Source organism: Pteronotus mesoamericanus, unplaced genomic scaffold (assembly GCF_021234165.1).
Source record: "Pteronotus mesoamericanus isolate MK-2021 breed Mesoamerican mustached bat unplaced genomic scaffold, CSHL_Meso_final contig_173, whole genome shotgun sequence".
Classification (NCBI taxonomy): domain Eukaryota; kingdom Metazoa; phylum Chordata; class Mammalia; order Chiroptera; family Mormoopidae; genus Pteronotus; species Pteronotus mesoamericanus.
The window spans coordinates 20,145,767-20,152,236 of NW_026555072.1; the positions used below are offsets into that span (position 1 = coordinate 20,145,767).

Below are 6,470 nucleotides of genomic sequence, written 5' to 3' on the forward strand. Positions count from 1 at the left end.
TCTCAACGAGTAGTTCTATTTTCATGGCAATATGGTTGTTTCCCTGAAATCAATAAGAATCTCTTCTTTTTATACCAGGACACACTTGGAAACTGGTTTTATGAACCAAGATTTTGACTGGAATGTGATGTTGGAGAGAGACTTGCATAGATTCGGGATGTCACCGGAAGCTTTAGAAATTGACTTCAGTCCAAAACTTCCACTTGAAACTTATAGTGTTGGAATAAAAGGATGTGGCATCTGTGATGAAGTGTGTTGCCTTCTTCCAGAAAAAGAATGCAATGAAGGTGGCCCCTGTAGGACAGCGATGACCCAGCATATGCTTTTAGAAATTCTCTGTAAGACCACAACAGGCGCTCTGTTCACCTCTGTGGATTCCTTCCAGTTTCCAGTTCTGTGAACCTCTGAAGGCCGCAGGCTGCTGCCGCATCGTCCGCGAACGGCAATCCTGGTGTCACAGGACACCAAGGCCGTCGGTCGGGCAGGGGCACAGACCAGACCATTTACTCACAAGGTATCAATTCGGGCCTTAACAGTCCACTCCTATTTTCTGCCTGACCTGGAGAGATCAAAGCGCCACTCCCATTAGCAGGGGAAAATGCTAACTACACATTCTAGCTCTCGAATACCTGGCTGAGACGAAATCTAGTGATTGGGAGTTTGGGGGCTTTTGGGCTTTTGCACATGTTTAAGGACAAAGCTACTGCGGGGACATAGGCAGGCATAAACAGTGACATAGTAGGCTCACAAAGGCCTCCAGGGCTGCTTCCATTTTCTTAAGATTACTGCCACCCTCGTCTGGACAGTAAGAGACAGGAAGCGATAAAGTGTTCACTTAATCCCTTGATTTCTCAGTCTGCTAGTTAAATTATTTCATGACTAGGAAAACGAATATATCATAGAAATCACTAAATATAGCAGGTAATTTTTTAAGAACCACAATGGGTCAGAAAATCCCTTTGGAAAGTAGTTATCTCAATCGGACCAGCCACCATGAAGGTACAGGAAAATGCAAAACAACGGCAGCGCTGTCTTGAAGCCTTGCCCTCGTGCTGAGGGCTACAAAGCCTGTGTAAGTAACAATAGGGAGAAGCTCAATGTCAGCATGGGTAAGACTCCCAAACCAAGCGAAATGAAACGAAAGACTGGTTCCTGCTGCTACCTGAATGACCTGGAGCTAAGAATGGAAGGAATGAGGTTTGCCTTGATGGGATCACAAAGATTTAGCTCATTTCTGGTAAAGAGCAGTGCCCTGTTCTCACTCCGTGTTGCGTAAATATTTAGTTCCTATGGAATGTTAAATATGTTCCCACACACCACGCCAGTCCAGGGAGGCAGCCTGCTTTTTTCTGTCTTCGTGCAAGGCAGGTTCATAAACAACATTTTTACAAGTTCAGCTTTAATGACATTGCTTACATCAGTCTCGCTTCAAAATTAGATGTAAATAAACAATTTTAAACAGGAAAAAAAAAAAAAGAAATTGACTGTAGAAGCCAAAAAAATCCCCTTGGAAAAACAGCCTGGTACCTTACTTACGTGTTCTTTACGGGGTTCTAAGCAGTCTTTCCAGGTTGGGGAAGAAAAAAGGTGGTTTTCCTGGGCCATGGCAGAGAGAACCTTGAGGCAATTTGGGGGACCTCCAATCTGAGGAATACACTCAAACCTTTGGGGTGTGGCAGGGAAAGTCTGGCAACTCTGTGGCTTGGCTTCTTTGCCCTGAGAGGCTAAGATCCATCTGGAGATGCCTCACGCCTCATGAGAGTCAGTTTGCAGAGGCAGCTAGGAGTTAACAAGAGAGCAGGGAGCTACACTGGCTGGGCCTGGGTGATCTGAAAGCTACTTTTAATCAGAATGAAGTCTGGAGGTTACAGCTTCAGATACTCCAGGGGAGAGGAGAATGCTCACCAAGGTGATTACTACTCCCCACCCCCGCCTCCATGCTATGTAGGGAGAAATCACAAGGGGAAAAAAGTATAGGGTTGCATGAAGGCATCAACTCCAGATGATGTAGCAAAGAAATTGGTTAGGGGGAGGATCTGGCCAAAGCCCACAAAAGATTAGGAAAGAGATTGGTTACTTTGAAAGAAAGCCTGCTCTTTCCCATTGTAACAGGGTCCAGCTAAGCCCCGCCAAAGGGGATTTGCAAAGAGGTCCAGAAATTGGGGTGTCCAAGATAAATATAGGATATTCTCACACACCCCCTTCCAGGCAGGCTGCCAAGGCAGGTGGGAGTCAGGGAGCAGGGCCATTGAAAGTCATTTTGCAGGTCAATAAGAGGCCCAGGGCCATTGACACTTACTCTGAATATCAGGAACAAGCCAGCTTCATGCTGGACAGGGAGCAGGCCCATTGAGAGTCATTTTGCATGTCAAGGACAGCAGGATAGCTTCATACCTCATATGCAAAGGTGGTCAGTTTGCATAGCAACAAACCAGGAAGGCTGGTATAACTTTACCCCAGGATGTAACTAGGCAGACATCTCCCCCCAGGTGACAGCCTGTGTGCATGAGAACTGGTTTGCTCCAAGCAGGGAGGGAACAATGACAAGACCATGAGGGAAGGAAAGAGGAGAGAGGACTCTTGGTAGGGATCCATGAGAAGGTGCCACAGGTGCCACATGGTTCTGAATCAAGAACTGGAGATCGTGGCAACACAGCGGATGGTTCTGGGAACAGTGAGAGGCCTGCCTCGCTGAGCTCCGGGCTTCTGTTCTTTTTCTTCTGAAGGGCGGCGCCCCTGACTGGCCTCACTGGCCTGACTGGCCTGACTGGCCTCACTGGCTTGACTGGGTGATGGCGGGGAAGACAGGACTGTGTGTGTTGGTGGGTGTTTTACAGGGATTTTGAGATTGAAGGGTGACATTTAGCCATTAATCAAAACCTCTATAAGTTCCCAAGGCCAAGATAACATAATCAAAGCTTCACAAAGGCCCCTTTCAGTAGCACGCATTCACCAGTTCATTCACACACGCTCTCCCTCCGTTGCGGTAGCCTGGGCCCAGCGGCTATGCTGCCCCAAACTTGGGTGGGCTCCAAGTGTGGGCCTGGGCACAGCAGCACGGTGCCAGCTGGAGAGCAGCTGGGAACAGGGACTAAACTAACCGCACGGGGACAAAGGCTGAGCCGGACTAAGCTTTGGCATGGACTAAGCTCAACTACGGCAGCTCCCCATGCCCTGCCGATGCCGGGTAATTGCACAAGTTCTCTGGACCCTGGCCTTCTTCCGGCCTTGCTCAAGACAAGGCTGGACTTCTTCCACAGACAGTCAGAGCTGAGCCATCTGGTCGAGGATGACCTGGAGACATTCGTTTGTTCTTACTTCAGTAAACATCCCAGTACACCTCATCCTCCCATGCATGAGTCCTAGAAATGCTTTTCTTTTTGGGTTTGTTTTTTGCTTTCTCTTTTAATTTATTTTTTAATCATATTTATTCTATTACAGTTGTCTCAATTTTTTCCCCCTTTGCCGTCCTCCACCCATCCCCCCTTAGAACCTCCCCACAGACAATTCCCACTCTGCTGTCCATGTCCATGGGTCATTCATACATGTTCTTTGTCTAGCCCCTTCCCCTTCTTTCCACCATTGTCCTCCTTCCCCATCCGCTCTGGTCACTTTCAGTCTGCTCCATGTCCATGCCTGTGGTTTATTCTGTTCCCTAGTTTATTTTGTTTAATAGATTCCACTTACAAGTGAGATTATATGGTATTTGTCTTCCACTGACTGGCTTATTTCACTTAGCATAATATTCTCCAGTTCCATCCATGTTGTCACAAAAAGTAGGAGTTTCTTCTTTTTCTTTTTTTAAATGCAGATTTTATTTATTTTTTTAAATGTCAAATCCAATATAAAATATTAAAAAAAGTAAATCCATTGTAAAGTCTCAGCAATTAAAACAACATGACACCAGCACAGAAATAATCAAGTAAATCAACGAAATAAAATGAGCATTCTAGAAACAAACGTATATATCTGTCTAACAATGAAATATATGATTAAATTGATATTTCAAATCAATGGGGAAAAGGCTTATTCAACAAATAAGATGCATGGGCCACTAGTACTTGAAATAAAACAAATATAGAGCCCTATTTCACACATTATACAAAAAAATATTCAGGTGAGTTAAAAATCAATATGTAAAACCTAAGGATTTTTAGGAGAAAATACAAAATAATATTTTTCTTACCCTGAAGTAAAATATTCAAACCCAGAAGCTATAAAGTAAAATACAGACAATATGACTATATTAAACATTTAAGACTATACAGTAATATACATATAAAATAATTTAAAGGACAAGTAATAGAATAGGAAAGTATTTGTAACACATCTAAAAAAGGGTTAATAGAGTTTTTTTAGGGAAATAGTTCTACAAACAGTCAAAAAATGGATAAAGAATACCAAAAAGTCATGTAAAGCTGTTTAAAAATAATAGAAATAGGCAAGAAATATACAAAAACAGGTTTAGTTTCAACAAATAATAAATAGGGATTTGGTAACAATTAAAGATTTGGTTCTAGGACCCCATGGGCCCCTGCAACGGACTCCCCTTTGAGGCTGGGAGTTTCTCCTGCCACCACAACCCCCGACAGGTTTTTACCTTCAGAGATTCTAAGGCTTTCTTTTCCCACACCGGAACCCTGGATTGTTCAGTCTATCTTGTTCCCCAGCTGTTCCTCCTGGCTTGTCCACTTGCAAATGTGGCACCTCCTGGTCTGCCAACCTCGCTTTGCCCGCCTGGTCCTCCAGCGGCTGCCTTGCCGCCTATCCTCTCACCTGCCTGCCCTTCTCCACCTTTCCTACCCGACAAATCAGCACATCATCGCCAATCTGATGGAGCAGTGTGATGTTCTGAGAAGAGGAAAAAGATGGAGATCCCTGTGGACTAAATTATGATGCAGGACTGAAGATTGGCTCTAGACTGTGTTTGAACACTGAGAATGTATTGCTGGCCTTGCCAGTTGAATTAAATTCCTTCTGGCAGTCGTTTTCAACAAGTATAGAGAAAAAAAAAGCATTTGCCAGATCAATAGCTGTGTACCCGGTACTAGAAAATGTGTTGATTTGCTCAAGAAACCACATCTGGAAAAGCAGTGCAACTGGAATCACAACATAATTAGATTTATAAAAATCCACTGTCATTATCCAGGATCCAGCTCTCTTCTGAACATGCCAAATAGTGAGGAGGACATGTATTGTGCTGTGGATGAAATAGAAAAGGAGAATTACTTATACATGAAAGAGGGTTATCAGAACCTAGATTAAGTATAGCTCCTGAAATGGATATCATGGTCTACTGCAAAAGAGAATGGAGGGGAAATGCTCAAAAAGCTACATGTACAAAAAAGGGCTACGAAGAGGTATCTCAGAAGTTCACCTCCATAAGGCGAGTCCACGGAGATAATTACTGGGCGCTGAGGGCCACGCTATTCCAGGCTATGAGCCAGCCAGTGGCGCTGCCCTCCTGGCTGTAGGATCAGGAGCTCACGCTGTTAATAGAAAAACTCATAAGCAAATACAGCTGGATCAAGCAGTGGAAACTTGGACTGAAATTTGAGGGGAAGAGCAAGGACCTGGTTGATAAAATCAAGGAGTCCCTCACTCTGCTAAGGAAGAAGCAGGCTTGGCCAAACTGAGAACTGCTGAAGCAAGACATATAGCTTATGATGAACTGTTCACAAAGGAAGAGGAAGAATATAGCCTTTATGAAGCTGTAAAATTTTTAATGCCAAACAGAGCCATTGAACTATATATGATGATAGAGAGAAGGGAAAGGAGGTCATTTTTCTCTGCCCTTCTGTTTGCTCGGGACACATCAAGTGACCCTGGACAGCTACTGAAGAACCATCTAAACCAGGTGGGACACACTGGGGGCCTTGAACGGGGTGAAGTTCTCACCTATGCTGTGCGCCACACCATCCAGCTATACAGGCTCTCCAAGTACAGCACTGAAGAGTTCATCACAGTCTACCCCACAGACCCCCCAGGGACTGGCCGGTGGTGACCCTGATCGCCGAGGACGATCGGCACTACAACACCCCCCTCCAATTGTGTGAGGAGGCAAGTCTGCAAGAGCCTAGCCCATGGACAGGCTGGCAACAGGGCCAAGGCGTGCGGGCAGCTCCTCGGCTTGGGCCTCGGCCTGCTGGTCTCCTAGGATGACTTTTGGGAACTCTTGCGCCCCGTGAGCCAAGCTGGCCTGAGATGTTCTGGAGACTAGCTTTTGATAATGAGGTATCCAAGCTTTTCCCTCATTTACAAAGCAATATGTTGTACTGGGTGTCTTCAGAGCACACTTGTTGGAAGGTGCAAACTCTATCTTTTCCATAAAACAAATACTTTTGTATCAAGAGACTCATTTTGGAGAGAAATATGTTCTTTATATCTCAAATCAAACCTCAAATAGTCAAGACTGGCTTTCAATTTTTTTTAGGTGGTAATTTTTTTGTTTTGGTGGTGACAGGTCTCCA

General features: G+C 44.7%; 1 pseudogene; it reads left to right on the forward strand.

Annotated features, from left to right (window-relative positions):
• Nucleotides 1-3,006: 3,006 nt before the first annotated feature.
• Nucleotides 3,007-6,162, forward strand: LOC129065105 (ubiquitin thioesterase otulin-like; annotated as a pseudogene).
• The last annotated feature ends 308 nt before the right edge of the window (nt 6,163-6,470 follow it).